Source organism: Podarcis vaucheri (genome assembly GCF_965113315.1).
Source record: "Podarcis vaucheri genome assembly, chromosome: 8".
NCBI classification, from domain to species: Eukaryota; Metazoa; Chordata; class Lepidosauria; order Squamata; family Lacertidae; genus Podarcis; species Podarcis vaucheri.
In genome coordinates this window covers 43,146,941-43,172,688 of record NC_138766.1, presented here as the reverse complement: position 1 = coordinate 43,172,688, position 25,748 = coordinate 43,146,941, and positions in this window count along the sequence as shown.

Sequence of the window (25,748 nt, the reverse complement as noted above, 5' to 3'; positions counted from 1 at the left end):
TATGGACCAGTTTCCTGAGAACCTGGGTTCAATGAGTGACGAGCAGGGGGAGAGATTCCATCAGGACATGAAAGAGATGGAGACCAGGTATCAGGGTTGCTGGGACGCAGTCATGATGGCTGACTACTGTTGGACTCTGAAGAGAGACCTCCCTGCCGCTGAGCATTCCAGGAGTTCCAAGAAATGGAAGTTCAAGCCCTGAAGTTTGAAAAATGGTGAAGCAACATGCAATTTACATGTACTTACCTTTATCAATGCCCACCATTCAGTTTACAGAAAACCTGACCTGATGGAGAGAAACGGATGCCATTTCCTGATTCAGCAGTGCAAAAATACCCTAAATCAGTTGTAGAAATCTAGACAACATTCAAAAAGTAAAAAATTGTTGCCCAGTGTAATATATGAAATTCAGTTACATGCACCTTGATGATGATGATGAATTACATTTACTACAGTCCCAGGATTTAATTGTGGCATTTAAAAACAACATTAAAAGCAATTTAAAACTTATAATCACAAAATAGGGTGGGTCCTAAAAAAATATGCATCTTAACTGTCAAAGGCCATTATAAGGTTGCCAGACGTCCCCGTTTCCTGGGGACAGTCCCCGGATTTACAAATCGGTCCCCATAAAAAATCCACTGAAGTTGAAAAGTGTCCCCGGATTTATTCATTCAGGTCAATTCTGTATCCAGGGCAGCTGTCTACCAGCTCCATCTGGTACGCAGGCTGAGACCCTACCTGCCTGCAGACTTTCTCGCCAGAGTAGGGCAGGCTCCAGTTATCTCCCACTTGGACTACTGCAATGCGCTCTACGTGGGGCTACCTTTGAAAGTGACCCGGAAACTATAACTAATCCAGAATGCGGCAGCTAGACTGGGGGCAGCCGCCGAGACCACATAACACCGGTCTTGAAAGACCAACATTGGCTCCCAGTACGTTTCCGAGCACAATTCAAAGTGTTGGTGTTGACCTTTAAAGCCCTAAAAGGCCTTGGCCAAGTATACCTGAAGGAGTGTCTCCACCCCCATCGTTCAGCCCGGACGCTGAGGTCCAGTGCCGAGGGCCTTCTGGCGGTTCCCTCACTGCGAGAAGCAAAGCTACAGGGAACCAGGCAGATAGCCTTCTCGGTAGTGGAGCCAGCCCTGTGGAATGCCCTTCCATCAGATGTCAAAGAGATAAACAACTACCTGACATTTAGAAGACATCTGAAGGGATGTTTTTAATGTGTGACATTTTAATGTATTTTTAATCTTTGTTGGAAGCCTCCCAGAGTGGCTGGGGAAACTCAGCCAGTGGGTGGGGTACAAATTATAGATTATTATTATTATGAAAAAATTCTGGTAACCTTATCAGGTAAAAAGGTGTGCCTTCAGTATTTGTCAAAAACTGTATAGTGAAGCTGTCAGATGCAGCTCTGTGGGAAGGGAGTTCCACAATTCACAGGCCACAACCTTCCACGCTTCTGAGAGTGGAAGAAATAACGAAATGGCTCCCTCTGGTGATCTTAACACCCAAGAGCACCTGTGGGGTGGGGAAGGAAGTGGTCTTTTGGATATTTGGGGCCTAAATAATTTAAGGCTAATGCTAAGACTACCACGTATAATACTATATAATAATAACGGTGGGAGAAAAAAGGTACACTACTTCTCCATTGAAGACTCTAAATGAGAAAATGCTAATTAAATGCCATAGATTTCTTTTCCTCTCCACCTTTTTTGGTAAATGCAATTTTCATTGGTCTTTCCAATGCTTGTCCCCTACCAGAGAGGCTGCTCTCAATATGTTGTTTCCTTTCATGTTATGAACCTTAATTGTTATCATACCATCAAGGTTATCTAAAAGCAAAGCAATGGTTTATTTAGATAATTTAGACCCTATTACTTCCTCACAGTTCCATCAGATATGTCTAAAATTAGCTCAATCCTCCTCCTATTTCCCACATAATGCCATAGAACATGGGTACATTTTTGCTGCTTTTGAAGAATCTAAGAGTCTAATAAGAGAATCTGATAGATTTTTTTCAGCACAATATCAATTGAACAACTATGCCCATCTCATAACTTTCCAGTGCTGATCTGATACGAATACAAAAACATTTTTCTCATCTGTTTTGAATTTCAGTTTTAACACATTAGTTAATAATTGCTTTATTATTAACAAACGCTCTTTTAAATTGAGAATAAATCAGTGTATTGCTTAAAACTTGCTCAATCGTTTTATATATCCTGCTAAGGCAACTTTTATTTTACATATATTTATAAGTAGGAAAAGCAGTTTGTTGTTGTATCAAATCAATATAATTGAAAATTGTTCTTCTCTTTTAAAAATCAGTTTTTGCTTCTAGAGATGATTGATTATCTTTGGAATTCTGTAGTGGTGGATACTGAGTCACTAGGTAAAGTCTTGTGCTCTACATAAAGGTCTTGTGAAGAGTCAAGAGTGCATGTTGACCGAAGGGTTCAATTAATTCTGGCCTAGAGAACTTCCCAATTCTAGCATCTCATCCAACCCTCATAAAATCTGTGGCTTACGAGCCATGGTAGCTGGTACCCATTGGTAGGGTGGTTGGCAGGGAGGTCCACAGTTGGCAAATCCAGAGCTAATCACAGGCAGAGTCATCTAATTCTAGCTTTGTCTCCATCCTCATCCCTTCAGAATTCTACAATATTGAGACACTAACAACCTCCTGGACTGATTGGAAAAAATCAGGAAGATGGGAGCTGGCTGAAGACAAAGTGATGTTGGTGAGGCACTGCCACATTCTCCCTAATGGATCAGCCACCACTGCTTATGAGGAACATTCCTCAAAGAAAAGTATATTTTCCTAAGCATCATTCTCCACAATTTGTGCTTTTAGAAGCACCAATGATACTTACAGTCCAGTTTTTATGGTTTGCATGCCTTTTTTGTGGCTACATGACACAGAGGTCATTCTTTCTTGCCTTGTTGGGATGTCTCTGAGCAAATGGGCACAACTGCCCTGTAATGTGAAGTTTCTTCTTTCAAGGCATAACATTTGTTTAAGCAAAGCTCTGCTTATTTGAAATAGCCATCTGCCACCAGAACTGGCTTTTCCTCTTTGGAAACCTTGAAGAGCTTGACCCTCATTCCAAATATCCATTCATGCTTCTCAATCATTGGATTGATTAAATTTCGGATAGCAACATTACATATGAATACATCAAAATCTCCACACTCTTTTTGCAAAATCGTAGGTGTATATCAGAGTGGCGTGGCAGTCACCTGCTTGAGTTCCCTGCCCAACAAAGGGAATAAGGGGACATGTAAAAAGTAAGGAACCATATGCAGCTTGATCTATTTTCCTGCTCAGATTCAGAAGCTTCATTCTAACGTGCAATGTGTATTCTCAAGCAGCTCCAGTATATATTCATGATGGTTTTACTTATAAAAAAATGATAGTTTAACATAAAGCTGCAGAAGGATCATTACAGCACAAAGCTCCAGCAAAAATACAGAGAACATTTAAAACCCTGCTCATTTGGAGGGCCTTTCTGCAAGGGGTACTTTTAATTGTGCATTGCCCCTTCTCCCTACTTTCACTTTCCTCATTGATCCATTCTGTAATGCAAATCAATGGCATCTATTTAGGGTGGATTTAGCAGAATTAGCCTTAACAGCCACTTTATTTATATACAATTAGTTTAAATGGAGAAGAAAATTAGGTAGGTTTAATACGGGAATATTTTCCAGTCTATTTACTCGTGCAGCTCCTCCTCAGGGTATTTCAATGAGGACAATGGCCATTCTCATCATTAGGGGGACTATTGATTTCCTTGGATTTCTTTCCTCCAAATCCCAACTATTCTCCATCAGCTGACTTTTAGAAAAGCAATTCCAATGGGTGATAAGACTTACATGACCTTTTGGTATGACTATATGTTAGTGTCTCTCTAAGTTGGACATCAGACTGTTGAAGGGCAAGTGAGAAACATACTGGTCTGGGACAATGAGTTAAGAAAACTGTAGCTTCTCCTGCTGATCTACAGCATTGTCAGGACAAAGGAAAGTGGGGTAATTGAGGGATATACAATCAATACAAGGAGAACCCTGCTGCATCAGCCCAAAGACTCATCTTGTTGAGCATTCTGAACTCACATGGCAAGTCAGAGGCCTATAGGAAGTCCACAAACAAGGACCTGTTTGTGGATAACTAAACAACTTGAATCAATTGAGGTAGAAGTCTGAGAAAAACAGTTCAGTGGTAGGATAAAGGTGGGAGCAAGGGTCAACTCTAACACTGGGCAAGAGTGAAGCAACTGTTTCAACTGGCAGATGATGGAGGGGCAGTGGTGACCATTTGATCATTTCCTGAGACCCCTAAGCTAGCCTGGTGGCACAGTCAGTAGAAAACACCCCTCCCTGCTGTGTGCATTTAAAATGTACCTGAGGAATGCCCCTGGCAGTGGCAGTATGTCATTGTATGTTGTGGCCTCTTCTGGGTAATTTTACATGGAGAAAAAGGTAGCTGTTCTCTAGGAGAACAATGAAAGATTACTCAACCAATCACAGGTCCCCAATTCAGTGATTTGGAACCATATTTGACTACGTGGTTCAAACCCATATCAATGCATGATGGCATTGCTAGCGTGACCCGTTTCCTCTAGCACTCCTTATACATTAATTTTGCTATTCACATAATATTTCAAGAATACCAAAAGGGATTTAAATGTATTGCTCCTGGAGAGAGACAGTTACCATGTTTAATCCCACCCAAAAAATAATAATATGTTTATTGCAACACTTTCTAGTCCCCCAAGGATAATGTTCCAGTCAGGGCAAACTGAATTGTTGTAAGTGAACCGGGTTAAGGATGACACAATTATTTTAGCCATGGACAAACGTAGAACTATAAACAACATGAACACAGCAGACAGCCTGCACACGTGTGTGAAATACAAATAACTCCAGCAAGAACAAATGGCCAGCCGCTCCTGTCAACAGCTAACAAACCATACAATTTGGTAAAGGGACTTGAAGCTTTTCAATCAAGATTTTGATGAAAGCAATAGCATTCTAAAGACACCAGCTAGATTTTATGATTTACCTAACGTACAAAAAAAGACTGCCTGCTAAGACGCATAATCACAGATGCAGGACCAGAACACCCCTTGAATTCACAAAGAGCTGAATTACTCCAAGACCTTGGATAATGTAAAAAACCTAAAAATAAAATCAGCCTTAAGAAGCTTTCAAATCCTAAATTAATTATATAAACCAAAATGCTGTGGATGATTCTTCTAATTCTTTATTATTACTTCTATTATTGTAATTCTTTATTATTACTTCTAATTCTGTAATATTGATTATAATATGTATGTTTGGTGACGTTTTTAATTAGTGATGAACAAGCTCTCCCCACCTTGCCAGCAGATTCAGATCAGACTTGAGTATGCTGAATTATTTTCAAGAGCATTTGGTGAATGTCTGAAAATAACTTGTTTTAACATAATTGCAATCTGAAGTTGTTCATCTTGTAGTCCTGATGATGCCATATCCTCCAATATTCCCCAGGGACATTTCTTACTTCCCCACAACTGACAATCTTTGGGTCCCCATTTTTTGGCACCCCCCTAGAGTGTTTCCTATCAGAAGAAGGGCAAGTGCCACCCACAAAATGGGACACAACACACATGCCGTCCACCATCTTGAGAAAACCCCTTAATCCCGATTTTATTTTATTTGGTAGATTTACAAAGAGAAAAACACACACCAATAAATAACTTTTAGAAAGGGGCAAGATTAGATGTCTGGCCAAGGCAGCCTTGCCCTCTGCCTGCCTCTCAGAACCAGTACATCACATGGGACTAAGCCTCAGAAGCAACAGCCTCTCCTCATCCTCATCTGCTCTCCAGAAGCCGCTAAAAGCTGCCCAAGAGTGGAGACAGGCAGCAGTGGCCATGGGGAGGTCACAGAGAGGCAAGGAGGTGCTCCTTTGCTGCCGCCGTTCAGGACAAGCACCAGCTAGTCCTCCTCCCCAAGTTCAGCAGTGATGGGGGACTGAAATATTTCAACTCAGTACATAATAGGGAAATAGGGACATTCCGGGATCAAATCAGAAGCTGGGATGGCTTTTGCAATTCTGGGGCCATTCCTTGGAAAATCAGGACACTTGGTGGGTATGGAATAATATTTCACTTACACTGTTACAGAAAGGCATGGGAACTAGAGGGTTGTATATATGTTCTGACTGTGAATTATGGTTCTTATCAATGAAATATGATTCAAGTGTCCTCTTGCTTCCTTCACTGAAATTCAGATTGGTGAAATTATAGATCAGTTCTCCTTGTTGTTGGATCTAGCATGGGAATTTCACATTAAAGCCACTGTTCACACATGCAGTTCCCTATTCAGCTAGGGATCCACAAGTTGAACTTCCTTCTGTGAATATATAGCCCAGAAGTGTTGAGCTGTATGTATAAATGTTATATTTGGGGCAAGACCAGAAGAAAGAACCTCATGAAATATAAAATAAAGAGGTTTCTTATTGATTGATTTATTAAACATACTCATAGACTGCCCTTCATCTGCAGAGATAGCAGGGTGGCATACAAAGATAAAGCAAAATAAAGCTAAACAACAATCCAGTATAACACAATTAAGGATAAAAGAACATTAGCAAATGTAAAAGCAATAGAGGCAGTTTTTAAGAAGCAAGTAGAAGAGACTGGATATTAATCTGCTTTAAAACTTTGGAATTTAAAATGCCCTGGTGAATAAATGAGTTTTGATCTGGCACTGAAAAGATTGTATCAATGGTGACAGTCAAACTCCTTCATGAAAGATATTTCACACATGGGGCACTACCACTGAGAAGGCTCTTTCTTTCTTTTCTTTTCTTTTTTTTTGGCCATTTTTTAAAATTCTACATGGTAGAGCCTCTCTGGAGATCTTAAGACATAGAAAGGTTGTCATAGAGTGAGATGTTCCAGCAAGCACTTGACCCCTAAGTAGGGATGGGTGAATGCATCAATTCTGGTTTCTTTCAGTTTCTTCTTTTTCCAATCTTAAATACAGTTCTCCACTTTCCACCTAGAATTTTAAAACCTAGTTTGAAGGAGTTATCTGCAGTTAGATATCTTAATTTTTCAAATCTAACACATTCAAAGAGGTAACTATACATTAAAATGCTTCATTGATGCCAAAGTGGATAATCCACTTCATCCAAAATTATCTGAATGAAGCAGATTATCTAAAATCTTAATCTGTAACCACCTTCTCAAGTACCTTGCCCTAAAGGGCTGTTAGTGAATTGACAATCATAATTACAATCTTCTGAGTCCAAAGAAGACTTATAATGCAGAGCCACAGAACTGCCTCCTTCAAGCCAGGTGGCACTTTTCCTTCCTGAAAACTACTTCTTGTACCAACCTACTCAATCCCCACCACCTTCATGTTAACAGCCAAAATGGGAAAGGACTGAATACATAACTGGGTAGCTGAACCTTTCCAAGTATCATGTCCACATTCTTAGGCCATGTCAACCAAAAATGATTCCAAAAACCAAACCACGTGGTGCTCTAATGGTGCACAGTAACTGCATCAACAATGATTTTGAGTTCAGTCTGATTATGAGTGATACTGCCCTTAATTACATAGCAAACTTAGCATAACAGGCCTTTAAGGGTTCAACCACCCCTATACCTCTATTGCAGGGGTGGCCAATTCCCAAGAGACTGTGATCTACTCAAAGAGTTAAAAACTGGCAGTAATCTACCCCCTTTTGGGGGGTTCAGGTGAAAGTTGTTGAGTTTTTTCATGGAGGAGGTAAAATGTTGAGTCTACTTTAGGGGAGCCACAGTTGTTCAGCTTCGTTGGGGGGGGGTGGCTATGATCTACCAGTGATCTACTGCAGACGTCCAGTGATCTACCAGTAGATCATGATCTACCTGTTGGACATGCCTGCTCTATTGGATGGCTAACAAGGATGCAAAGGTGGTGGAGATCAACCATATGTCTCTATCACTGCCACAGCGTAAGTATGAAAGTGTACTAATGTTTAGTCATGGTCACTTTCAGACTTACTCCACCTGTGCTCTAGTCATCATCCTGCCTTTTATGTATCTTTTACCACAGGACTGGGCACTTGGGAGCAAATTGCCAAATTCAAAATTAGTATAACAGGAAAGCTGTTTGTACACAGAGAGATTAACACAATCCTAGACTAATAAAGAATCATGCAACCTGAGGGAGGCGAGTTCATACTCGCCATGGTAGCCTGCAGCATGTTCTGAGTTCATTTTCTTGGTGAGAGTATTTTCCCATACTGGTTTGTATTTTTGGTTATTCACAACTGTGAATAAAGGTTCATGGCCTGCCTTACCACTGCTTCTTTCACTGCCCAATGGGGCCTGTCTACATACAGTACGGTTGATCATTTCCTTCACAGCATGAACTGCTGACCTTCATGTATGCCAGAGAAAGCTGGAGTGCACAGTTAACGTCACAGCTTAATAATATCCAGTTTAGTACCCAAAGAACATAAGGAACATCAAAGTATTAAACAGAAAAGACACCAAGGAAAGGAAATGACCTCACGTTGGCTGGCTGAGCACTCTGCCCCATCACGACCCTTTCCTTGGCTCTGATCCATGCAGAGTCAGCAGGTTTTAAGACTGCTGGGGTAGATTTACCCAGCTGACTGCACAACTGCTCTCCTTCCACTTAACCTTTAACTTCCCCCTGTACTTCTGAGGACTTTTGCAAACCTTGGGAACAATGTGACTGGTGTAACTCTGCTACTGGAATATAAGCCACAAAGAGCACCTGCATGAGTAACTCTTTACTGTTTTCACCCTTCACCCATTAAGAGTATCAGCCTACATTGCTTTTGCCACAGCCAATTTAAACTGGATTTTGAACTTCCCATATTTGTATGATGATCTGGTTTTTATTAAGTCTTTCCTAGAGCAGGAGAAACTGGAATACATAAAAGGAGAGGGAAAAAGCTATGCTTTTCCTGTGGTTGTCTATCTGTCTGGATCTTGTTGGTGGGTTCTGTGCTTCCTTACACTGTAGCAATTTACAGAAACAGGAAAAGTGGTGCTCATTTGGTAATTTTAATGAAACAGTTGCTAGAAATGGCAATTCTGTTCCTCTTTCCTCAAACCATTTTTACTGTGACGAGCAACCTGAATTCTGCGCCAGCTGAACTTTCCAAACTGTCTTCAGAGGCAGACCCATGTATAACAGGTTGCAGTTATCCAACCTAGAGGTTACCAGAGCATTGACAACAGAAGTCATGCTATCCCTCGCCAGATAGGGGTGTAGCTGGGCCACCAGCCAAAGTGGATGGAAGACATTTCATGCCACCGAGGCCACTTGAGTCTCAAGCAACAGCAATGTTTCCAAAAGTACCCCTAAGCTGCATATCTGCTCCTTCAGAGGGAGTGTAACCCCATCAAGAATAGGCAACCTCCCACCCATCCAGTCTAGGGAACCACCCATTAACAGTGCCTCAGTTTTATCTGGATTGGGCTTCAATTTGTTGGTTCTCATCCAGTCCATTTCCAAGGCAAGACAACGGTCCAGCACATCCACTGCCACACCTGCAGACTTAAAGAAGAAATAGTATATTTTTGACAATGTACTCCAGAACTCCAGAAGACCTGATTCAGCAGCGGATGAGGTTCAACCTCCCATCCATCCAGTCTAGGGAGCCAGCTACTAACAGGGCCTCAGTCATATCTGACTATGTTCTACCTACAGCGATGGGAAAACAGTACGCCTCTGAATAACAGTTTCTGGGAACTGCAGGTTGGCATGTCCTGCTTGTGGGCTTCCCACTGGAATCTGTTTGGCCACTGCAAGAACAGGGTGCTGAATGAGATGGGACTTTGGTCTGGTGCAGAAGGACTCTTCTTCTGTTAGCAGTCATGATGCTCTTTTTTTTTTTGGTATCTTTTTACTGTGATATTAACACTGAATGTATTGCTAAAGATATTGAAAGTACTGTTGTGCAGAACACTCCATTTTCCTGGCAAAGCAGCCGTAATTGAAGGTATTTGAAATAATAGGTGGAAAAAAACTGACTGTCGTATTTTAAAAATACAGGCTGCCAAGCAACTGAAGTGATAAACCAGGTAAATTGAAGTCCTTGGAGTTAAGCTGATATAATTCCACAGAATTCTATGGGACTAAACTGGCTGGAATTCAGCTCTTTTAATTTAACTGGGAGGTGGGTTTGGATGATAGTATATTGCTATTTCCCATTGAGCATGAATTTCAAGAGCCATAAATGGAAATTAAAAAGCAGCTAACGCACAACAGATGTTAGTAAGATCTTTTTCTCCCTACTTAGACCATAATAACCATATGGAATGGCCTATCAGGCACTATTGCTTAGGCAAAATGCAAGGATCATTCAAGAAACAATTAGATGCCATTGTAAAGAAATGGAATACTTAACATGGATGAGCCCTTCTGAGCCAATAGTCCTGATGGGAAAATGGCTCCAGCTAAAACGTTTTATGCTCCTATATTCATTTGAATGTGAAATCGCTTCAGGAACATCTTTGTTCTCAGGCTAGTAAAGAAATTGTTCCCTTCTTTCTTTTTCCTTTTTCCGCCCCACCCAGTGATTCTTCTACACTGGCATTGGTGCACTTTCTTTTAAGACTACAAAGTATTTGCAGCCTGCTGTGAATTCCCACTGCCACTAACCTAGACAAAAATTAAGTTCTGGGTTGGAGACCAAGAAATTGCATTTTCGAGTTCATCCAAGTCTGCCTATGTGTAGCAAAAAAACGTCTTGGCAACACAGACAAGGAAGGGGGCTTATTTCTTGTGGTAAGTCTCCTACAAAGACCTAGTCTGTTTCTCAAGCACTTGAGTTCTAGTGAGAGTATAAGAGTGTTGCTTGTCACTTTATCCCAGAACTAGGCATGGCTAGGACTGAATGCTGGTGTAGTAATAGCAAGTGATAGAGGTTCTTAGGTCTTGTCTGTGGCAGAGATTTGTTGAATAATGGTCCTCAGACCATTTCAGTGGGACTAGAGTGGGGGTCACCAAAATGGTGCCCTTGATGTATTCCCCGGTACTTATGTAGCCTGTGATCATCCCCTCACTGCTATCCATTGATCATGGAGTGGTGAATGTAGCTACCTTTTTGTCCCTTGAAAAGGAGGAAGGAGGAAGTTAGAAGAGTGATACTCTTTCCCACTTCTCTTTCATTTCGATGTGCTTTTCAAAACACAGATTAATTCTACAGGATCTGATATTTGCACAGATCACTTGAAAAATAAATTGTGTGTGTGAACATGTATTATCCCTTTATTTCTCTGGAGGCGACCGTTTTGGGGAGTGGGGGTGTAAAGCGACTAGAGGAGTGGCATCCACACCATTGACTGAAAAATCTAAGTATGCACACAGGCCTAAAAACTCAGTGACCTCTGAAATAGATAATAAGGTAGAGAGAAAGCAAAGCCTTTCACAGTATTTGCCAAAATGAATGCCAAAATGAACTGGTCAGTACTGAGGGTTCCAAACTATTGTAGGTCATGATTCAATAGGGAAGCTTAAGCAATTTGTTCTTCGTGATTTCTTTGCTATCTGATCTGGGCCTCCCAGGCAAATGTGTGGCTCTGAATGTACTTATACTTCAGATTTCTCACTTCTCCAAATTTTGTGATGCAGTTCTTGGCTCAGGAAATATATAAAATGTATATATTTTTTAAGGGAAAACACATATTATATTCACATTTAAAACAGAGGCCAGTGTTTGGTGGGATGAAAACTTTCTTCTTCAAAGTAAACTCAACCAGTGATCCACCAGAGCTGATTTATTTATTTACTTAGGTTCCCATTGTCTTCTCATCTCAAAAGCTTTCTCAGAGGGCTTGTGCTTGATTGGTATTTGAATTACGTTTGTCAGCTGTGAAAGCCAGAGCCAAGTTGAAATACTCCTCAAATATAACAAAGAAGGTGCACCAAACATCAATACATATGTATTTTCAGCTTCTGTCCCATTTTTCTTCAGCTCTGTACCTTCAATCAATAGTTGATAACTAATTAGCAGGTGCAAATATAGTTGACACTGCGAAAGCTTCCTTATGTTTGAATCTGGGAATATATTTTAGCAGGTATAAAAGAAATTTGCACAAGTTGTATCAAATCTCTCAGAAATGACTGAATCTTCCAAAAAAAACAACCAGGAAAGTGGGTTTTATGACAGAAGAGATATAAAAAAATTGAAACTTCAAGGAACAAACCTGCCTGTGACATCAGTCAGTGACATCTTAAAACAAAGTTCACTTTTAATTAGTGCATTTCCCTCACATTATGTTCCTCCTATTGTGAAAGGAAAATGCTTAGCTATTAGCACTGGTGCCACTCCCTGTCTTTGGTGGTCCCCTACTCTTGGCAATATGAGGATAAGCAAATAAAGTGTGAAGGGAAAAAATGAATAGAAAGGTCTCCCTTCTTTTAAAACAGTTCTTGTAAGAAAATGAGTGTTAGACAGCATGGTGATGGAGCACCACTCACCTTACCTCAATTTAGTGGCATCACTGGGAGGTTGACATAGAGGTGAAAGGCAGCAGGGAGATTGGCCCAGTGGAAATGCGCTGACAAGAGCACCTCATTGAACCCCTCCATCTTCCAGTAAGCAACAACAACATGCACCACTGCCAGACCATCCACTACTGTGTTTAGTAGATACAGTCATACCTCGGGTTACAGACGCTTCAGGTTGCTTTTTTGGGGTTACAGCTGTGCCAAACCTCTGGGTTTTGGTGGTCGGCATGTGCAGAAGTGCTAAATCACATTTTGCACATGCATAGAAGCACCAAATTGCAACCCGCGTGTGCACAGATGCGGTGCTACGGGTTGCAAACGTGCCTCCCGCATGGATCATGTTCGCAACCTGAGCGTTCACTGTACTTAAATGGAACAAAGGTCTCTTCAGTCAGGCTAGCTGGCATTTAAAAGGTCTGTTAGCAGAATGGTTATTCAGAGCAAAATTGGATTAGCAGCTGGTGTGAGGGGGGAAAATGACTTATATGTAGTATGCGGCTGCCAAAGCAGAAGAAGGACAATCTGTCTGCTCCCGAAACTTGTTGCATGCTCTTTGCTGAGCAGGGAGACATTCCAGGAGCAGTTCTATGGGGAATAGGTTCCAACTGCATTCGGTTCTCACCGTGGGATTTCCAAATTGGCTTGCAAAGTTTTGAAGCTTCCATATTCTCACAATGCTGGTTGGAAACTGTAAGGTGGTGGCATGCAAACAGCAGGTTGTCCTTTAAGCAACTGCACCCAAACCACACTGTCGGGTTGAGTCACCACACCCTGCCCCCTGATTGGCTCCCCCAATTTATTTATTAAATTTATATCCCATCCTTCCTCCAAAAGGAGCCCAAGGTGACAAACCATAACTGATAAAACAACAAAAACTTAAAAAACCCACACACAATTCCAATACAGATGTAGGCTGGGAAAGATTTCCATATAGGTATTGACAGAGGCATTGCTGTGGTTTACCACCATGACCACAAAGATGTTTAACAATGTATATTTTTATTTTAAAAACTAAGTTTTCAAAGCCTTGCTAGCCAGAACACCAGATCCTATGAAGAAGGACCTACCTGGTCTTTTTCAGTGAGGCAGAAAAATGAAGGGCAGAGGCAGATAGGATCCAGGCCTGGTGATGAGTGCTTCAGAATCCTGGACCCCTTGGCCAGTGCCTGCCCTGGCTAATCAGGGGCACTGAAGTTTGCAAACCTTGTAAGCACCTTACAGAATTATTTACAGATATTCAAGTAGAGGCAAATTGACACTCTTGCATCAGACAACAGATATACTATCCCTGCATCCGATTCTCTTAGAGAAGCCCTGCAAGCCAAGATGTTTCACATTCAGGCAACTCACCATTCCAAATGTCTTCTGTCTCGCCTCTAAATGTTAACTGGATCCAGCCTGCCACACTACTTTTCATGGATGTCACCTTCTGACGGTTAAACCCCATTACATGGGGGGGGGGGGAGGGAAGCATTCTCCTAATTATCACAGGCCATCAGGGCTCTTTTGTTAAAATCTGTGGTTCCTCACTCACAGTGATCAAGGTGGACAAACTTGCAGTACCATTTCACTCAGGAAAGGGACTTAATCGTCCATGAGATTCTGATATAAGTGGCTGATGATTTAATTTTTAATTGGGATAGGATCCACTTTTAGGGGTTTTTTGGGGGTTTTTTGCTTTTTGTTGTAAGGACAGAGAGGTTGTGAATCAGATTTGTGGGTTTTGAATATGGCAATGTTAACTATAAAGAAGTTGCACAGAATCTGTTATGGTTAACACTGGTTTTGGTCGTTTGCAAGTATATCTGGAAACAGGAAATTGAGGAGAAGACCTGATAACAGCAGGGTACATTGGCCAGCTCAGCAGTACAATGGCTCATGCTGTTCAAGGTTATGAATCAGTAGTCCAGGCAATGTTTGCAGCTTGCAAGTTTAGTCCAAATTCCACAGTACATTTCATTTAATAGAGGCAGGCGGAGTTGATATGGGGCAATCCTTCACATCTACTAGGCTGAAACTGATTGTACTTTCCAGTTTGTTTCCGAAAGGTCTCCTGCAATATTTGTTAATGCCTTTTTGAATTGATGGTTTCCTGTTGCTTGATTCTAAAATGAAATTTGGGTGGATGAAATGCATTTTGCACATAGATAGGGCATCAGGCTCAATTCAATACTGATAGAGTTCGAGGTAATGGATAAACATTCAGAATAAAAAAAGTGAAGGATATAGGTCCTACAAGTCAATCTTTTGAGGAATTTCAAAATTTAAAATGTGACATTCAAAATTATTTATTTCTTTATACCTCGCCCATCTCGCTGGGTTTCCAGAATATTAAAAATAGAATAAAACATTAAAAACTTCCCTAAACAGGGTTGCCTTCAATTCAAGTGATACAGCTATTATTTATTAGATTTGTATTCTACGCTTCCTCCCAAAGGACACTTGAGGAATGTACAGTATTTTGGTACATAATTAGAGATACATGGAAAGGGAAAAGTTATTCATCATATTCTTTCATCAAGGTGCATAGACTGTCTCATTTTATTTTTCACAACAGTATAATTAAATATAGGCTAAGTTGAAAGGTAATAATTGCCAGCTACCACGAATAGTAATCTTCAAGACTGAGGACACTTTTGGGTTTTGTTTCAACCACAACTTTCAAAATTTCAGTCAAAACTTTCAGCCTTTTGCTTTCAGTACAACCCTTGACTTGAGCAGATTCTATGGGGGGATGCATATGGGGGATAGCTATGGACATTATCTGTTATCAGTTTGCCTAGTTCAAGTTTCATTGCAAATCTTCCAGCTCTAAAATAAACAAAGATTCAGGATTCCAGTGCCGTGCATCTTCCCTGTAGGTTCAAACAGCTAAAGCAGATATCCACCGAGTGCCACTGAAAGTAAAAATCTCACAATTTATTCATATAATCTTACGAAGTACTCAGAACAAGCTGGCAAGAGTCCAGAGCCTCAGCAGGATCATACAGAAGGTGGGAAACAGGTGTGGATTCATGGAAATAAACAATGTCACTAGGCCCACATTTTCAATTTGGTAATGATGTAATTGCAAAACTCAGTGGGCCGGGATAACAAGATCCTATGGGGAAGCTTTGGGTCAAACTGTTTTATGCATGTTCAAAGACTCTGACCCCAAACCTTTCTAAATTAATGGAAAGACTCTCGTCTACTTTAATTGGCAGCTCCAGGCACATTTCAGGTGCAGAGAACTGAGAGCACCGCCTTATGTATTGTAGCTACCTATGGTCCCTGGGAAGAGGAACTGGAAGATTCTTCTATAAAACATAAAAATAATGAGCTGATATATTCCATTTATTTTCCTTCTAGTATCTCCAAAGAATAAGACAGCCATTTTCTCTATTGAGGTTTCTATCTATCTATCATCTGTCTATCTCGGTATATTGGTAATACAATTGTACATGTTTTTGCACTTAGATTAATATTATTGTGATTCTATATCTGAAGTATGTAGTTTTCAACATTTTTTGCTAGCTTACTGTTGTAATCATAAATGCCCCAATGGCCTGATTTCAAGGTAGCTTGTGACAGCACACATGTGAGCATATAAAGGTGTGTTATACTGCTTAAGACCATCAGTTCATTTTGCCCTGTATTGCATACTCTAGGGATGGTAGACATGTGGTCCTCCATAAGTTGTTGACTACAGATCTCGTTATCTCCAACCATTGGGCTTGCTGCTTGGGACTGATGGGAGTTGGAGTGTCACCATACCTGGAAAGCCAGAGGCCCTCATCCTTGCTCTACCATGACTGACACCATCTCCTCTGTGTGTCGAGGCACAGCTATTTAACAGTTCTGCAACTCAAGTATATTTTGCTGGGGCTATGCACCACATTCAGGCAAAGCCTAAAATCTGAACCAAAGCCCAAGTTTCTTTTCAAAAAGATTGCTGATTATGACAGTACACAAATCCAAATGTTATTAGTGATGATGAAGAAGAAGAGTTTGGATTTGATATCCTGCTTTATCACTACCCTAAGGAGTCTCAAAGCGGCTAACAATCTCCTTTCCCTTTGCTCCTGTACAAGAAACACTCTGTGAGGTGAGTGAGGCTGAGAAACTACAGAGAAGTGTGACTAGCCCAAGGTCACCCAGAAGCTGCAGGTGAAGTGAACCTGATTCACCAGATTACTAGTCCACTGCTCTTAACCACTACACCACATGGGCGCCTGATGGGAGGGAATATGGGAATAGATGGAGTAGAATGCTGAAATTTGGGGAAACATGTGGTACAGGAGTGTGAAAACAAATTCTCCCCATTTGCACATCCATCCAAAAATGGTTGAAATGAAGAGTTCAATTTATGAGGAAGGAATGTTCACAAAACAGTACCCCTACATTATTATTCAGAAGTACTACTGTCTTCAATTTGCTGTCTGAATATATCCAAAGTCATATATGCACTAAGCAATACGCTTTTGTTCAGCTAAAGGTCTCACCTAATTCATGTTTCTCTTCCCAAGTTTGAGGCATTCAAATGACCTTGAAAGGATATAGTTCTCCTACAGATGGACTGTCTATAAATGGGATAGCACTGCGTTTCTACGAATGGATGGTAATGTCAGAAATTATAGCCCCATAAAACCTTTAATTCCCACCATAAAAATAATATATAAAGTAGAGAACTATGAGGGTGCCTTACATATTGCAATGTCAGGTTTAGAAGTACCACAATAAAATTTACAATACCTTTTTATTTGATAGTGGGTGAGAAAGTGTGAAAGTGTAGCTTAAATATAGTCATGTTATAAACAAGAGACCTTTCCCTACAGGGGAAAAGGTTGGTATGTGAAATCCCATGCTTCTGATTTTAGCTTATTTGGAAAAAACAAAACAAAACAAAAAATACTAACAGCCTTGCTCTTCACTTAAGAAGCTTTTTAGCATCTTAAATTGTGACAATTACATGATGGGCTTACAATGGTGTAACTTTAAATGCTAAAATTTTGAACACAGAGAGAAAAGGAACAGCTTCCATTGGCTTTCAAATCAAATCCCAGGAATATATTTTCAGTCCAAGTATCAGCTGTGAATATTGTTGATCAAAATGAGAAATGTCTCCAGAATGAAAAGCAGCCAGTGCTTGTTTAAGGAAACAGCAGATGCTGTCTGCTTCACAGATACTTTTCTCCTGTTCGTGCTGCTTTTCCGTTTATGTGGTGCGGATAACGGAAACACATTTTCTAAACTCCTGCGGTGCACTTGATTAGTGCTTTGGTGGCAGATGAGTTTCACTGTAATGGAGTCCAACAGGTGCACAAGAACAGAACAGACTTGTGGCTGGAGTGTTTTATGGATATCTGCTAATGACATCCTATGGTTCCAAACAGCAGCACTGACATTTCTCTCATTTGTCATCTCTATGGCAAGCATCAAGTGTTTCAAGATCCACAGTTTGAAGATAACTGCTCTCTTTCTTGTTTGCAATCTGACAAACAAAATTAAAAAGCATAACATATTATACCCATGATAAAGTGGTCCTGTTCCTGAACACTGAGAAATGGATGAGATAACAGAATCAGTTTGGTCTTCTTCCTTTTTTAAAAAACAAATCATTCTATACTGCTTGTTCCGAAAATAATCTTGCTTTGCAGTCCATTTATCTCTCTGTGTCGAGCATTTTAAATATTCTGCTTCCATTGAAGTCAACATTTTTAACAATTAGGGTTCCCCCTTCTCTCTTTGTCTTCTGTTTTATGTAGAGAATATTTTTTAATCTTTATTTCCTCTCCCCTCACAATCTAAGCTTCCTCCTGACTGCTAATTTCTTTTATTCAGCATTTCTTTCTCCTCTCCATTTCTCTCCAGCATGTGAACAAATTTATTGAAGCCTAAAAAATTAAAATTGCAATCCATTAAACTTTAACTCTGTGTTGGGACAGTTGAGCTGACTACTTTTACTCTAAGCCAAATGTGGGAAACTGAAACAGTATGACGTTCTTTGACGCCTCCTACCATGTTCTTAGTCTCCTCTGATCTTTTCGTTTCATCTGTGACTCTCTGCTTCTTCTGCTGGAAGGGGCCTTTCTAGTATCAAAGGACCATGTCTGATGCCTGCCACCCTTCTTTTCCTCCTTCTTTCACTGTCTGTCTTAAAATGCCTGGAGAAATGGCGACATGCTCATATTGTAGTAGTCAAGAATCTTATCTGCAAGGGCTCCAGTTAAAAGCATTGGCTGAAACTGGCTCATTGTTCATGTATATGAAACAAAGCCTTTGAACAGCAATGACCCCTATAGACCCCAAATTTTCAGCCTTCTTTTTGTGAAGCGGTTTCATCTCTGAACTCAGAACTACATACACAGCCCTCAATTCATTCAAGGATGCTATGGACAAGTGGAGATTTTGGATGACCTACACAAAGGTGCTCAATTGCTTGTGCCACTAAATGAATGCAAAATCATCTGTGTGGAAGGAGGATTTCCCTATGAAGTCATAGTGGTATATTTGCTTAATAAGAATATATAAAGCGAGCAAGGTCAATCCTAATATATGGAGACATTGTGTTCCCAAACAGGAAAACTCCAGAAGGGTCAACAATACAACATAACCAGTTCGTTGCACCACCTTGTAATAAAATGAGGGAGCTGGATTAAGGCTTGTAGTTCAGCTTGGCCAACCCCCTGTGTGATGCAGGAAATGCAGAGCTAAAGCATTCTCAGCAGATAGCTAGTCAGCTCTCCTGAAAGAACTCCAGCAAAGGAGACCCATATCTCTCTAGGGGATTTTCTTGATTGATTTTTTAAAAATGAATATCTTGACCGCTTTCCAATGAACTCAAGGCCACTGACAAAGTCAACCAGTGGCTTTTATTCATGTTAACTGGAACCTTGAAGCGGTATATCACTGGTGGGAATGTAAGAAGGTGTCTGTTTCCATTCCAACTTGTGCTTGTCACATGCAGTGCTGTTTCCTGACTGCTGCAGTTCAGCTTCCAATGAAAACTAAGCAATTCTTCTTGCTGTCTGCTGTGGTGGAATTTTACACAATAAATTATATAATGAATTACAGTATTACTACCTGATTTCCCCACATTTCAGTGCAAAGGAAAGGGAATACAAATGGGGCAAAGGTCGTCCATTACATATTGTTTGTGAATTGAAAATAGCAACAACAGTGAATAGTATTCCCTGAAGTGATCTTTGTTCTGAACTTGGGATGAATAAGCAAACTTCAATGATTTCTGCTCCTGTTTCAGCTGAAATTCTCCAGCATTCCTAACCTAGGGATATAAGTTTTTGAGGGTCAAAAGTAAGAGGACTCTTGGTAGATGGATCTTCCTATTTACAATATTTTTTTTTATTACTGTCCAGAATTTAAACTGACAATGCTTATCAGCTTGTATTAGGCATTTGCTTGAGGATTGTGTGAATCAGAACACGAGCATTGGTCCAAATGAATTAATCAAATCTCTGAAGAAAACACAATTTCATAAAATAGTTCAGATTCTTTTTAAAAGTTCATAATCTGCTACATACAATTTTATGTTTCTAGAAAAACTGTGGTAAAGAATGTCTTCATTATGTGAGGGAATCTCAATTTTCTTTCAGAACTCAATCTATGCTTAAAGAGTAACAAACATATTTCCAATCATTTCAGGTGACAACACTCTGCCAGAGTGGGAAGCTTGATCTAAAATAGGACTCACTATTTCACTGGAAAGAGAGCATACACTATGAATTATTCAAACTATCAAGTCAACCTTTTATACCATCTTCTAGCCCAGGATAGATGGCTTAGGTACAAGTACTATATTTGTCAACAGTAAACTAAGTCAGTTGTGCAAATCTGACACCAGCAAAGTGGTAAACTCCGTGTCTATTGTGATGGCTGTCATTCATTCCAACTGAAGAACCAAATTCAGAACTAGAACAGCTTTTGCAATCTTTAGTGCTTCAATATTTTAGAATATTTAAAAAAGCGGGGAAACACCCTATGGTTGCTGCAGTATATATAGAAACAATGAAATACACAGATAAGAGGAACCCATGGTTTAAGCAAAGTCTATATTAGGGATGCTGCAGTCGCAAGATCTTGCACTGTGCACATGATCACCAAGATACCTTCCAGTTCTAAAATTCTGTGATTCTATTCAGTTGCTGCACAGGAGCAATGCTGGCATAAAATAGTCATGAACTATGGACTACCAGCAACAAGTTCAACAGCACTAATAATAGAAACAAATGGTGGCATTCCCAACAGACTCCCCCACACCTACCCTTGCAAATCTGCCTTGATAATGATGGCACATGCCCAAGTCACCACGATATCCACCATGCAAGGAAGATACAAATCATCATGCACTGACAGTGGGAGCACCATGATAGTATCACCTTACTTAGCTTGTGCGTGTACAAGGTCTACTAGGAAGATACAGCACCTCCCCAAATGTCTGCAGTCCAGTGGTCGGGAAACTTGTATGTAGAGTTCAGAAACTTGAGACACTAATGACTCCATAAGGAAATATTACTAACATTTATGCTCCTTTTTCAGCATGCTGTTTCAATGCTGGCCTTTAGTAAATCATGAACTGGACTACCAAGTTACCGTGGCCCCATAAAGGAATAACTTCATACTTCTGTTTCTTTTCATCCTTTGAGCTATGGTAAAGTGGTGTTCACATGATCAAAGACACAGCATTCTGTATTGCGTGGACAGGCGGAGTCCCCAGATCCCGAGCGGTCCCCCCCCCCCGTCATGTGGAATAACGGCTCAAGACAATGTGCTATGGGATTAAATTGGCCACAACTTTATTAAATTTCAAATGTGGGTAGACCTTGGCTCAGGCATTGGGCATTCTCCCTCCCCAGTCCCCAGCCGGGGACCTAGGGAGCTTCAGGGTTATCCAGTGTGTGTGTGTGGGGGGGATGGGCCGGCTCTGGAGAACATATGTTCAAGCAGAGATAGCCGCCCCTGTTACGCCGCCGCCGCAGGGGAGAGCAATGACAACCTTTCGGCGTACGGTCAAAGCCTCCCTTCAGAAACCCCTTTAACAGGGAACCCTGGTATCGCCGCCGCAAAGAGGAAGATGGACTAAAGGATTCCGCCCAAGGCCTGATACCGCCAAAGTTGTGACGTTTTGCTACGGGAAAGGCGAAACCTGCCAATGCAGGGAAATTCCTTTCTGGCCCTTTAACAGCGACCTTATCATAGCAGCGCCTGCATACCTGTGAAGAAAAGTTAACCTGCAAAACCTATGAAGAAAAGTTAACCTGCAAAAGAAGGCATTAACTGAGGGTGGGTAGGGTGGGAGAAGCTCTGGAGCCAAGTGAGGATTCCCAGGTAAGATTCTCCCTCTATTGTGTGGGCAGGTAATCCCTCCCACTACCTGGCCTGGTCTCCTTGGCAACGCTTCCCCCAGGTGGGATTGGACAACTGACTGAGGTAGGCGGGGACCTCCAGGTATCCCACCTGAGGGAAGGCAAAGCCAAGCCTATGCTGATGGGGCCGCTCCAGATCCAGGGCTGCGCGCGTCCACGCAAAGGGTGCCCCCGTTTTAACTGGGGAGCGGTCATTCTATAATGGGTCATTTGCATTGTTCAGTATTCTTTTATTAGGAGAGCACCATCTTCCCCCTTTCCTCATTCTCTCTATCGAGGACAAAATCTTCAGTTACCAGGGTGGTTTGGTCAGTTTATTGTTATCATCCTGCCAAGTTGTCCAACGGATTTTACCACATGTGGAGATGCAGATGTGCAGTAGGAATGTGTGGCAAAATGGCCTACCTGAGACAGCTTGAGAAGAGGTGTAGGGAGAAATTCTCAGAAAAGGCAATTCAGCAAGATCAGTAGGGAGCTGTGAAAACGGAAATGAATGAAATAAGGAATTTGTGTGTGTGTGTGTGTGTGTGTGAGAGAGAGAGAGAGAGAGAGAGAGAGAGAGAGAGAGAGAGAGAGAAGACAGAGATACAGAGACAGATCATGGCCTCAGGCAGCCATTCCTAAAAGTTGGCGAACCCTACAGAATATTTCTTCCTTCTCCCATGCAAAGTGCATGCATGAAGAAAGATCTGACTGTCAGACAAGATAGATGGAAAGGTCAAGCCTTTGCTTCTACAAAGGGTAAATTATCCAGAATAGCATGCTGGAATGTAATGCATAAAAGATTCAGTCACACATATGTATATGAAGAGAAAGTTAATGAATGGAATGAACTACTAACCCTTTTCTCTTAGGAGCAGAACAGCTCCACTCTGTTGGCATGGGAAAGGAGAAAAAACAACAAGAACCCAAAAATGTATTCACTCAATTACTGAATTGTTTCTGTTCGCAACAGACTTATTTAATGCGTCTTTCCATAATGTTCTCTAAACTGCTCTAAATAACTAATGCTTCCTAAAGCTATGTGCTCTTACACCAAAATTAAGCCCATTTTCCCTGAGACACAGGCTTAATGGGACAGGATACAAGAAGCATACCAGGGTTTCAAAGCAGCATGTGATACCTCTAGCTCACCTGCTCCCACAATTCCTGACAAGCAGTAGGGGAAATAACCAATCAACAACTTCATAGGGAAACAGGGGGCAGGGGGAAACACCCCAGGCTGTGGACATAGGAGTGTTCTTATACAAAACTGAGATTTTAAAGATACACTGCCCCTGAACATTGTAAGGGTGTCATGAATATCTCATTCCTAGAGCCACACAAATCAGTAAAATACTCACCCCATTTTTGCCTATGACTTTTCTTCCAGTCCAGATCCTTTGTGGGCCTACTGAAAAGTACCCCAGGTGGGTCTATTCCAAAGCTCAATGCAATCCACTCCCAAGTAAGTGTGCATACATATTTATTAATAAAAATAAAACTTTATTAAGGGAACCACACCAAAAAAATCCCCAAAGAAAGAAGGATTGCACATGTTTCGACTTGTGTGCCAGGTAGAGAACCTCAGGGCTGGGTTTAGGGTTTAATGTGACTCTCTTGGTCTTTTTGTTTGATACTCTGGACCCTTTCTTCTAGGCCACATCTGTTCCCCAGGTGCAGGCCACTCACCCTACCACACCTGAATGCTTTTGCCTGCTTGGAATGTGTCCTTAACTATGATAATGCATCCTGCTGGTCTGGATGGAGCGTGTGTGTGTGTGTGTGTAGAAACCTCTGACTTTTGTATGGCTGGAATATCACCTATCATACAAAGGTTATGGTCACATCCATTGCTCCACAGCTTTTGCCTTTAGACCTTTTTGTCTCTGCCCCTGTCCACTGATGACATGCAGTCATTAGGTTTGCCACAAGGGAATGCAGCCCTTGGACCAGAAGAAGTCGCCAATTCCTGATAATATTAGTCCTAGAAAATGGGAAAGGCATTTTTCTTTGAAGCAGCCATTTTGATTTCCCCAAAGTGTACCTAAAAAAATGATACACCACTCTTCCAATATAATTTTGAGGCATCAGGCATAAGCCTGCATTTTATTAATGTTTGATCAGGACTTGTATATTAAAGAGAGAGCTTAGATTTTCAAAAGTTTCATGCCAGGCACAAGACCAGCTGCTTAGAGAACCTTGACAGTGTTTTCCTCCTAGACAAAGGGGCCCCTTTGATTTATAGCAGAAAACAATTCTCAAAGTCGTAAAAGCTGGAATTACAGACTGAGTGAGGACACTGACCCTACATGTTACAGAAGATAAAAAAGGCAGAGATAAACATAATTAATAGTTGGTAAATAGTAAAATAATACCAATGTGCCTCCCAGTAAAATGAGCCAGATCTTCTTTCTAAGGTTAAAAGGCCAAGACCAAATGGAGAAGCATCTAGCTGGCAGAAAGAGAGCATTTTTGGAAGTCTTTTAAAAGCATTTTTGGGAAGTCTTTTTAAAGCTGTTTCTTTCTTAAACTGAGAAAGTTAGAGGGCAATAAATGTTGGGAAGAGCTAATGGGAAAAGCAACTGGCTGGAGAAGGGGGGGAGTGTAAACTGAAGAGGCTTCTTTTGGAACTGCTTTTTTTTACTGAGTTCCCTTTTCTACTTTAAAAAGGCCTTATTCCTTTTAAGAGGCTACCTGTGTTGTGTATTAAATATATTGGCTTAAATGTAATTATGCAAAGGATTTAAGAAATGCTAGATTTCATATAGTTGTAAGAGTTGTATTTTGAAATTAAGTCAGCCACCAGTCTAGCCCCCCTTGCCAGACAAGAGACGCCATCCAAGCAGTCCTGATATATTAGTTGTCAGACATTTGTTTAGAAACCTTCAAATGAAGGAGATCTTTCAATGTTGATGTGAAACTCAAGATCCTTGACATATGTTTAAGATAAAAATTTAAGATTAACCATTTGTTTTAGAAGGCAATAGGGCAAGGAGGGCAAGAGGTGAGCTGGTAATTAAGATTCCTTGTTGAGACACATGTAAGATATATTACTACTTATTTGTCATTTATAGATGTAACAATATATAGCTCTTTGTGTTCCATATAAGGACAGGAGGATATGGGTGTATCTTTTAGGATTGGTTATAGCAATCAGCCAATAGGAAATTCAACCAGGCTGATTGGACAGAGGCAGCCAAAGGAGGAGCAAAGGGGGCTGGATTAAGGGAATATAAGTGCTGGCCATAATGGCAGGAGGCCAGGCCAGAGCTTGGTAACCATATACCACTGTGCCTCTCATTTATTTGTCTGACAAATAAATTATTATTTTAATTTCTCTATTGCTGCGTTGAATATTTCATTCCAGCTAAGCGTTAACCACAAGCAGGGTGCTACAATTTCTCCTCTCCTAAAAGAAGGGGGACTGAAAGTGCAAGAAATGTTTCTGAATTCCTCTTTGATAGTTCACACCTTGGAAAAAACAAGAGTTAGGGTGCCTTTAACAGGGAGAAGGAAACAGGAGAGGCAGCTCTGAAGGAATAAGATTCATATTCATTTTAAAGTGAATTCCTAAGCAACAACGTCAGAGTGGACAGACACCAATAATTGAGTTAGACAGACATCAGTCTTTCATACTCCCTGCCTACAAAGTCCTGGGATGAAGATGGTAGTTTCCAGTTGGGCCATACAGCCTGTTAGGTTTTCTGCAATAGAATTCTGCAATAGAAAAGAATTTGTTTCCCAACACAAGAATGAGTTTCAGAGCTTTACAGTAGACAAACTTAAAATACTTAAAATAAACATTACAATTTTTTTGACACATTGCTGTTAAACAAGCAAGCAATGTAGTCCCATCTTCATTTAGTCCTT